Genomic DNA, 11907 nt, shown 5'->3' on the forward strand with positions numbered 1-11907 from the left:
CCACCAGCCCAGGGATAGCACCCACAGTAAGCTATGTACTCTCAAGAAAATACACCACAGGCTTGCCCAGAGGCCATTCTGGTGGGGGCATTTTCTCACTTGAGGTTTTCTTTTCCAAAATGACTCTAGTTTATGTTAAGTTGACATAAAAGTAGCCATGATAGGAGATAAGGTCTTCCTTTTCCTTGCTAAATCTCTTTAATTTTCTTTTCCACCCTGCCTCAACCACCACCCTTATAAGCATCAGTACTTAACACTAAGTATTGATTAAGATTGAAGTTCTATATTTGAAGGTTCTTTGTGCTAAGTATTTTTGTAGATTCTGTCTAGGCAGAGATGAAAAGTACTTACTGGTCCGATCTAAGGAGAACATGAGAAGTTCTGAGTTTAGATATCAGAAGATCAATATTTACTGGGACTCTAGACTTTATTTAGATATGTTAATCTCATAAAACTTAAGCACATATTACTCAAGTGTTCATGTATATAGATGTACCATTCAACTACATAGGTTCTCTTGAAAAGATAAAAAGGTAGATTATTGAATCTACTTTTAAAAGGCAACTACTAGTTTTAAATATTTTACCTTGGATTGGATTTTTATATATTATATACAAATTATATATATTGCTACAATTTGAGATTGATTTATATAGATATCAATTGATAAAAAGGTAGATTATTGAATCTAATTTTAAAAAGCAACTACTAGCTTTAAAATTTTACATTGGATTGGATTTTTGTATATTGTATACAAATTTTGTATATTGATACAAATTTGAGATTGATTTTGTTAGAAAGTACTGTACATATATTTCTAATCTTGTTCAAGGTATTGTACCTATACAGTTCATTTAACAATGTAATTCAAAGTGCTAGTCCTTGAAAGTTATTATTACCAACTAATTAGGATAATAAATGCAGGTTAGTAGTCATTATAGTCCAACTTGTAGTCATATCAGTTACGTTTTCAAGGTCAAACAGAGACATATTTTAGATAGACAGGTCATCTTCAAACACTTTGGAGATCTGCAGAATATGTCATTTTATATGTTTTAATAACATAGATTTCTTTTTCTTTTTTTATGACTGAGACATGTCTACTCCTGGAAGCACCAATCTACTTCAGAGAAGATGATAGGTATTGAAGAAACTCCATATGGAGCTTACTTTCATTGTGGCAAAAGTTAGCCACTGGACCAGAAAGTGCCCTCTCATCGACTGCTGACAGTATGCTGTCAAAAATGGGCAAGCAGGACACAAAAGAAAGGACTGCTGATCCATGCCAAGACAAGGTAGGAAAGCTCCTTAGAAAAATCCAGCTTCACAAATGAGTCTGTCAGATATGCTAAGCTTGTAGGCCAAAGATGATGCCCCAACATTGCAGAGGAACCTTGAGTGACTGTCCAGGCAGCCGACTGTTTCTGTCATTTCTCAAATTTTTTGGAAGTTGCTTACTTGCACTCCCTCCTTACTCAGTTAATATTATTCCTTCTCGGGTCTCTGAGGGAGTTGAAGATTAGATAGTTATAGTTATAGTTTTCCTTGTTAATTTTAGAAAAGAAACTCACTAAAGAGGTGTAAAGTGTATAAGTATGAAAGACATTAAAAAATAGTTTTGGTAAAGCAAATAAGGATAGAAGGTAAATTAGATACAATCCTTTGGATTCACAAAGATAGGATAGATAATGGAATATTTTCTCTGAATTTGTCAAATGCAAATAGACTAGACATTGTTGATGTATTTATTGCTTGTATATATTGTTTATGATTATTGTACTTACTGTATATAGTTTTTCTTATATTAGTTATTTTTTTAGACAAAAATGGGAAATGTGGTGATATTTATTTTTACTCTAATAAATAAAGCTTTTATGGAGATGAGAAGAAAAAGCCAGCCACTATATTAAACATAGAGGCCAGGCAGTGGTAGCACACACTTTTAATCCTAGCATTTGGGATGCAGAGATTCATCCTGATCTCTGTTCAAGGTCACTCTGTTCTAAGTTCAAGGTCACCCTGAGAACAGAGCCAGGCATGGTGGCACATGCCTTTAATTCCCAGTACTAGTTAACCATAGAGGTCTTGGAGGGCTATATAGACAGACAGGAAGTGATAGAGCTGGGCGGAGAAAGGAAGGATGGAAAAAGGAAGTAAGAGGGCATAGCACAGAAGGCATATAGGTGTGGGTATACAGGAACTAGCTCTCTCTTTGGCTGAGGATTTCCTAGCTGTAAGAATGTGACAAGCTTCTTTCTACTTCTCTGATCTCTCAATGTTCACCCCAATCTGGCTCTGGGTTTTTTTTTTTTTTTAATTAATAAGACCATTTAGCAATTTTTCTTGTATTCCCCTGCCTACAGTCAAAATATCAAGGTTATCTGATTTCCCTGGATGATTGTTCTCATTATTTAAGCCATGGATTTAAGACTGAGATCCCTTGGACTCTGCTATGAAAAGTCATAGTGTCTTTTCCTCCTGTTTGGAGAGAACTACCAAGTCTTCTTACAGTCTGCAGATATAACTGGCCTTAATCCAGGTTGTTCTTGGGACAGTTTCCATATTTCTCCTTGGATATTACTGGTAAAGAATGCAGTGGCAGCATGACACTCCTACACAGATTAAATTATTGACTTAGGCAACATAAAATACTTTTAGGATGAATCAATATGAAACAAAGTTGGAACTTAATAAGATGTGTTCTTCATACAGACTCAAGCATGTGCATCAAGAGAAGTGGAGAATAGAGCAATGTGATAAAGAACTATTACAACTTGTCATAGGGTGGGTAGGGACTAAGAGATGTCTCAATAATGTCCATTTTTATGGTGATGACCATACATTAGGCTGGCTCTGAAAATATAAAGTATATAGTTGAATCCAATTTGAAAATATGATTTGTAAAAAGTTGATAGGTCTATACCATTATCTTTTATACTTGAATGAAAGGAAAAATTTCTTTGGTGTCTCCTATTAATTATATACATAATTTAGAGATCAATTTTAGTTTTATTGGTATGTGTAGATGAATTTCTAAACAATATTATTAAATAAGAAACACAGAGTCAAATACAGTGTTAAAGCCTAAGAGATCAGAGCAAGAGCCACAACTTCCTTTAGCTTATCACTCACTCTTGTCCTTCCAGAGAGAGAGAGAGAGAGAGAGAGAGAGAGAGAGAGAGAGATACAGAGAGACAGAGACAGAGACCTTCTTCCTGTGTGTCTTGCATTTTATTGCTTTCCTGTTCTGCCTTCTCATTGGCTCTAAGCCCAGCCACATGACTTCCTTGTCACTGCCTGTCTATACAGACCTCCTGGTCTCTATGGTTGATACTGAGATTAAAGATTCAAGGGTCACCATGCTTGGCTGTGTCCTTGACCAAACAGAGACTCTGCCTGCCATCTGATCAGATTAAAGGAGTGGGCTACCACCACCTGACTTCTATTCCTGGCTCTCCACTAGTGACCTCTGATCTTCAAGCAAACTTTATTTATTAACATACAAATAAAATCACATTTCAGCACAGTTAAAATGTCACCACAGGTATACTTGCAAATTTAGAATTACCTTCTGATTCATTTTAATTGTGTATTTTACTGAAAACTGACGTAGATATAGGGGTCTACACAAATATTATAGTCGTTTGGTTAAATATGACTAGCTTCTAATAATTAGAATTCTAGAAGGCTGCTTTGTCATCCCTATAAAAAAGATAAAGTTCTGATACAAAAACCAAACCCACAAAGCTAGCAGCTAGACATAATTACAGAAACTTTATTTGGATGATTTAGGTACTTCATTGCTGCAGTAGTCTTAACTGTGAATGAAGCATTACTTAAACAGGAGAATGTTTATGTTCTTGGAGGGGAAGCAATTCTCTGAGTCAGGACAATGATGCACTTAAAAATAAACAATCAATGGGTATGAAAGCAATGCTTCTTACTCTTAGAGTGAGAGATCATTGTTGTTATTTTCCTACTATACTAAGTATCAAACCCAGGATCTTTCACACATTTGTCAATATCTCTACTACTAAGTTGTGTTTCCAGCTGTAAATTAAAATATTTCTAATAAATGGCGGGTCAGGTCTTTCTTATTTGTGGCTCTTAGATCCAAATCTTCAGGTTACCTGTAAATGCAGAAACCAGGAAAATAAAAAGAGACAATGGAAAGGAGCAAGAAAGAGGAATATTTGGGTTCAGGTGATAATGAGTAAATGGGAAAGGTGGGGAAGGAGGCTCTTGTTGGGGAGGGAAGTCAGTACAGAAGTAATTGGAGGAAGGATGGATAAATTACAGCAAATGATGCTTCATTAAGCCTCAAGGACTCATATTATTTAATTACCAAGTATTGCAGAGAATGGATAAGTTGTCTTTCTGAGGGAAGAGTCACCAACTGGATAGTTTATACCAAATGAAAACATATACATGTGAATAACATTATATAAACTGGGCAAATTGTTTTTAGAGATGTGTGTGTGTGTGTGTGTGTGTGTGTGTGTGTGTGTGTGTGTATGTGCATTTGTATATACTAATATGTAATTAAATTACAAACTCAGAAAAAAATAAGGCCATGAATTTGAAAGAGAATGACAGGGGGATCTGGAAGGGTTTGGAAGAAGGAAAGGAAAGATGGGAATGATGAAAGTAAAAAAAGAATATTCAGTATAATGTAAATTACAACACCTAAATATCATTGAGCTGAAAAGCCTTTATTTCCTAGTCCCATGGTAGGACAGGAAACGTTCCCTCACTCCTTTTCAGATTAGGAGATATGTTACACAAAGGAATGGAGAATGGAGTTTGTTTTCTCTTGTTTTCATCAAAAAGTTAAAAGAAAAAGTCACCCATTTGAGAGGATGTGGGAGGAACGTGAGAGTTGGAGGGAGGACAGGAAATGGGAGAAGTAATGTAATTTTAATTTACAATTTAAAAATTTTAATAAAATATGCTAGACAAGTACTCATTAGTGATAAATCGTGATTTTATTGTTTTTAGTGTGTATCCTTGGTATGATGGTTTTGAATCATATTTCATCTCTTTTGTTTTTAACACACCCGTCTATAACCTGATTCTAATCATAAATCAAATAAACTACAACAAAAGAACATTATATAAAGTATTTGTCTTAAACTTTAATAAAACCAAAAACTAAGAATAAGTGGGGAGATAGAGAAGAGATGGAGAGAGAGAGAGAGACAGAGAGAGAGAGAGAGAGAGAGAGAGAGAGAGAGAGAGAGAGAGAGAGAGAGAGAGACAGAGACAGAGAGACAGAGACAGAGAGAGAGAGAGACAGAGACAGAGAGACAGACAGGGAGAGAGAGAGAGAGAGAGACAGAGAGAGAGAGACAGAGAGAGACAGAGACAGAGAGAGACAGAGAGAGAGAGAGAGAGAGACAGAGACAGAGAGAGAGAGAGAGAGAGAGAGAGAGAGAGAGAGAGAGGAGGGAGGAAGAAGCAGATAAAGCTGTACAGTGATGCTTAGGAATACAGCTCAGCGTAGTGAGGTCTATTGAATGGGATCCTAGAACAGAATAACAACAGGGCAAAACTACGGAGCTCTGATACATATTTTATACATGGATGAATATTAAGCTATTGAATATCAGTGTCATTTGAGATGTATAAATGTGCTTCCCTTTTTTTCTAAAAAAATACTTCTTAACTAATCAATCAACAAGTTTTGAAAGATTAGATTTATCTACAAACCCTATTTTTAAGGTACAGTATTGTGATTAATAAAATTTTGGGAAATTAAAAACTTTTGAAAGTTATGACTCGAGTCATAAATCCCTTATAGTATGTATTTCTCATAATATTTAGTAATTATCTTGTAAGTATGGATTGAAACTATAGAAAATGTGCACATACACACATACACACACAGACACACATACATTCTTTACCTTGAGTTTTTAAATTATAGTTATTGTATTTATTTACTCTTATTTTTTTATGTTTTCTCATTTATGTATGACATTTCCTTAGACCATCCTATATTTTTAGACAAAGTTTTGTTGCATGAAAGTCAGTTTGCCATGATTCTCAGACAAGGCTTTATTTTAGGGATTTTTTTCTAATGTTGTTTTCCATCTATTCACTTCTCAGTGCTAACTTTGCCCTTAGCAGACACATTGTTGTCATTAACTAAAAGCAAACAAGGTGTCAGTCACTGGTGTTTTCTATAATTACTTCTTGCCTAACTGGAGCTTGTTTTTGCATTCAAGCTATGCCCAGAGAGGCAGCTTTTTGTTACTTTTAAATTTTTCTGTCAAATATAATTTGCAGCCTGTCAACTTGTTCAGATGGTTGATATTTATCCAAACGAAATATCCTTCCATGTACTCTTTCATCAAAAATTTCAAGAGTCATATATGGCAAGCACAAATAAGATAAATTCCCTGTGACTGCAAGATTGATGTTTGATAACTATATAAGAGAAAAATGGACAATACATAGTAATTACATTTTGTGGAAGCTCTTAGGATAAAAGGCTGTGCAAGTGTTTATTAAAACCCATCAAAAGAGCTTGCTGTGAAGACATGCTTAGGAGTGATTGCCTATATAAAGCTTCTATAAGGCATGCCACAGAAAATGAGTCCTCGAAAACTAAAGGGTGATGGACACAGAGAAATAGAAACAAGAGAAATGAGTGAGCCGAAGCCAGGGTGAATTTAGTGATGAGAATCCAAAAATGCATCTTTCTTGGTGTAATTAGCTAAGATTAAAGGTTGGCTGTGATTGATTGAGGTCAGAGTACAGGCAAGAAAAAGACAGTGCTTTTCTATGTCATTCTACAAAGTTTGACTATGCCGGGGACTTAATAGTATCAAGTTTGTGTTTTCAAAAGATTATTCTAGGAATAATCAGGAGACAAGATTGAAAAGGGCATAATTAGTGTCAGGAAGAACACAGCTGTTACTGCTTAAGATTTAGTTGAAAATTTATGAGATAATGAATTTAGATCACAGAAAATATGAAAGAATGGGGATGTGTGTTAACTTCAGGGCTATTAAAATCAGCACTTCTTCAAATTTTTAAATAAATAAATTAACAAATAAAATTAAGAACTTTAGGAATTTATGGATATCCTGTCTAGAGGGTAAAATGGATTACTGTATTGATCAGAATTGCAAGAAAACTTATACTCCATATCAGTTATCAATATTGTAGCCACAACACATCCGGAAATAATTTAAGAGTGCTGACATTTGGTTAGGCAATTCACAATGTACTTCCAGAAAAGTTATATTTATATTGTCTATTATGCTCAAAAATGCTTTTATTTTAATGTTTGTGAATTTGCAGATAATGATCATATTTCAGCTTAACATGCAATATCTTTGTCTTTTCTGTGCGGTCTCTCTTTGCTGCTTCTTTGTTCTTCTCACCAATCACGCATTTACTACAGGCTATGTGGTCTGTCTTGAATACAACTGGCCAGGCTTGAGCACCTTCCTCCAGCTTTTAATCTGCCAAAACAGTGGAGAAAGAAAATCTCAGCAATTTGTTCAACTCATTTTCACTTGTTGAGCTGCCTTGCCATTTATAGCCTTACCGATATCTGAAAATTTAAACCAGCAGAGCCCTGTCAATGCTTAAGTTCATTTATACCACCACGTTCTGATGTTCGCATGCACATCCAGCAAAAGGCTAAATTCACAGGGAGAAGTCCCTAGGGAATACTGTCCTACATATGAGGGACAAGAGGATACAGTCTAGACTCTGCAAATCTACCAGACACATTCAGAGTCTTATGAAGCTAAGTCCTGGGTTTGCCAGAATTTTCATTAATGAAGACAATCCCTATTTTCACAAGGTGTGCTTCCGGACTTCAGACTATCCTATTTATCTTGGTGCCTTAGTTACCTGACTTACTCTATGGTTTTCTGTTTCACAGATGGTCTTCACTATCCTTCTTAATTATAGCTGAGTTATAGTTAATTCATGGTGGATATAATATCTAGACAGTTAATTGAAGAGGGACTGACTGCTCAGATACAATTAAGAAGGATAGTGAAGACCATCTGTGAAACACAAAACCACAAACAAAGAATATGAGACAAAAATTCTACAAAATTACCATTGAGTTTGGATTGTGTTGGCCTTAGGGCCCAGTGTTAAATGTGGTTTACATACCCAGTGAAATTCCATGAGATAAAACTCTTTTCCCTTTGCAAATATTTATCAATTAAAAATACTTCTTGGCTAGGGATGGGGGATCATATCCACTTTCCTCTCTCAGTGCTGGGACCCTGTCTGGCTTGAAAATGTGCAGGACTTGTGTATACTAGCACAATCTCCGTGAGTTCATATGTACATCAGTCCTTGTGGGACTGGAAGACATTTTTTCCTTGGTGCCATCCATCCCTTCTCGCTTGCTGGCAATCTTTCTGACTCATCTGCATATCTGAGTCCTGAGAGGAGGGTTTTGATGAAGACATCCCATTTAGGACAGAGTGTTCCAAAGTCTACTACTCTCTGCACATTGACCAGTTGGGGTATTTCTGTATTAGTTCCCCTCTACGGCAAGAGGAAGTTTCTCTGATGATGGCTGCATGAGAAAGCATGTCATTAGGAGTCATTTTATTGCTGATTTCCTGTAGCAGAACAATAGTATTTGGATTTCCCCTAGGTCCCTGGTCTATGTATTCTCAAGTTCTTGGCCACCTGAGCAATTTCAGGCATGGGTTACATCTCATAGATGGAATTTAAATCCAATTAGATAGTATTTGGTTACTCTTACAACATTTGTACCACTATTGTACCAATGCATCTTTTAGCTGGGTAACCTTTGAAGTTCACAGGTGGTTACTTTTCTCCACCAGTACCAGGAAGGGTACTGTACAGTGATATGAACACTGATCAATGGGGCGAAGGCTCTGCTTAGGCATCAGCTTGACTTTTATATGTGGAATGAGATTTGTCAGTGTTGTCTTTAGCAATAGGGCCTTAATACCAGGTTATGGAGAGCAAATAATAGTCTTGGAAATAGCCTGAGTTGTTTTCAGGTTTTCATGGAGGCACTTCAGACAGCTCAATTAGATGTAAATTATTCCTGGCATTGAAGGTTTCACTTAGTGGTTAAAAAGATCTAACTGGGGCATTGTTTGCCTGGTTATTTGGTGATTCCATTCAGATTTCTTTCTTATATGTATATATTTTAAGAATCTGCAATAGTAGGTTTCTATATGACCCCTCAATTGGCCCTTAGTGTTAGTTGTCCACACCCATATCCTGTCCTTTACTTCCTTATCCCTGTTTCATCTGCCTGGTCTAATCTGTCCCCTATGTCTTTGTAAGTTTATGTTTTGTTTCCCCTCTTTGGGAGAACTCCTCTCACCCCCTAGTCCCATTTTGTCCTTGCAGCAAGTCAAAGAGTAATCTGGAGAGTCAGGAATGAAAGGGCTAGGGGGATGCTGGGTTTGTATCATATGCTAGAGTCTTCAGTGAATGGAGTTGATGTGGAAGGAGAGGCACCAGCAAACAGATTGCTACATGGCTGGGATGAGACTGGAGAGATCATAGTGGAGAACAGAAAGGAAAGTGAAAATCTACCTGATTCCAGGTCCAGTGTGGCCACTGGGGTTGCCAGGTAGAAAGTGTCTCTAAGAATTGGGGGCTAATGCAAAGGGATAGGAATGGGCTAGAAGGGAAGGTTTAGAGTGTTCACAGGATGGAGGAGGGCTAGGTTTGCAGCCAGGTTCTTGGAAGTTCCCACAGAGTGGAGCTAAGGAGGGAGGATGTGACCTCTTTTTCTTTAAATTCTGTTGCTGTCCTTGTATGTGTGTTGAGTTTAGAATCATATAAAGAATTTTTCTAGAACCTAACAAGAATAAGTCCAAGTGGGAAATATTGCTTATAAAAATTCTTTTTGTCACTATTTATTTAAAAAGTTTAAATGATGACTGAACCCAAAGGCCTCTTTAAACTAATCACACACATATATATTCCCAAATATTTAAATGCAACCTGCTCAGTCTTCACTTGATCTTAGCCAAAAGGTTGACAAGCAATAACCTGCTCAGTCTTTGCATGTTACTTTTGTGTATATGAGAAGACTGTTTCTTCCACTCGCAGAATTACTGTAGTTTTTCTCTAAGACTGAGGCCCCATGAACTTTATTTCTCCCACTATAGCACAACTACTTGGGTCATCCTTGCTCTGGTCATGTTTAGAGAGCCAGGTTGGCATGACTTGATGGGCATAGCTTCTCTGATATTCCTAAGAGGACCAATCTCATAGTAAACTTCCTGTTTCTCTATCTCTTATAATCTTTCTACCGCCTCTTCTACAATGACTCCTAAGACTTAGGTGCAGGCGCTGTATTGCAGATGCATCAGTTGGGACTGGGCTCAACAGCTCTGTATTTGCATCTGTTGTGCTTTTCTGTAATGGTCTCTTTCTGTTGAAAAAAATGTTTTCCTTTTCTTTTTTATTTATTTTTTTGTTGTTTTATATATCGGCCATGGGTTCCCCTGTGCTCCCCTCTCCCAACCCCACCTTGCCCCCAGCCCTTCTCCATTCCCATCTCCTCCAGGGCCAAGACTCCCCTGGGGATTCATTTAAACCTGGTGGATTCAGTACAGGTAGGTCCAGTCCCCTCCTTCCAGGCTGAGCAAAGTGTCCCTGTGTAAGCCCAAGGTTCCAAACAGCCAGCTCATGCACTAAGGGATAGGTCTGGGTCCCACTGCCTGGGTGCCTCCCAAACAGTTCAAGCTATTCAATTGTCTCACTTATCCAGAAGGCCTGATCCAGTTGGGGGCTCCATAGCTTTTGGTTTATAATTCATGTGTTTCCATTAGTTTGGCTATTTGTCCCTGTGCTTTTTCCAATCTTGGTCTCAACAATTCACACTCTTACAATCCCTCCTCTTTTTCAAAAATTGGACTCCTGGAGCTCTACCTGGGGCCTGTCCAAGGATCTCTGCATCCACTTCCATCAGTAATTGGATGAGAGTTCCAGCTCAACTGTTAGGGTGTTTGGCCATCTGATCACCAGACTAGGTCAGATCAGGTTTTCTCTCGACCATTGCCAGTAGTCTAGAGAGGATGTATCATTGTGGATTTCTGGGGATGTCTCTAGCACTTTGCTTCTTCCTATTCTCATGTGGTGTTTATTTATCATGGTCTGTTATTCCTTGTTCTCCCTTTCTGTTCTTGATCCAGCTGGGATCTCACTGAAGACAGACAGCTTATGCTGGAGAGGATGTGGAGCAAGGGGAACGCTCCTCCACTGCTGGTGGGAATGCAAGCTTGTACAGCTACTTTGGAAATCAATATGGCACTTCCTTAGAAAATTGGGAATCCATCTCCCCCAAGACCCAGCTATAGCACTCTTGAGCATATACCCAAGGAATGCTCAATCATACCACAAGGGCATTTGTTCAGCTATGTTCATATCAGCATTGTTTGTAATAGCCAGAACCTGGAAACAACCTAGATGCCCTTCAACTGAAGAATGGATAAATAAAGTGTGGTACATATACACAATGGAGTACTACTCAGCAGAGAAAAACAATGACATCATGAGGTTTGTAGGCAAATGGATAGATCTAGAAAAAAATCATCCTGAGTGAGGTAACCCAGACTCAGAAGGACAAACATGGTATGTACTCACTCATAGGAGGATACTAATGTAAAACAAAGATGACTAGACTGCTACTCACAACTCGAGGGAGGCTACCTAGAAAACAGGACCCTAAGAAAGACCCAGGGATCACCCAATGACAGAGAAATGGATGAGAACTACATGAACAACCTGGACGTGAGTGGGGGTAATGAAGGGCAAGGTTCTAGGGAAAGGGAGCTTAGGGAAGTAAATAGTGTTTTCTTAATGAGGAATGAGAACTACACTTATCTTTAAGTATAATGATAAGCCTTTAGAATATCTTAGGGATTATGCTGT

This window comes from Onychomys torridus, chromosome 23 (assembly GCF_903995425.1).
Source record: "Onychomys torridus chromosome 23, mOncTor1.1, whole genome shotgun sequence".
NCBI lineage: Eukaryota > Metazoa > Chordata > Mammalia > Rodentia > Cricetidae > Onychomys > Onychomys torridus.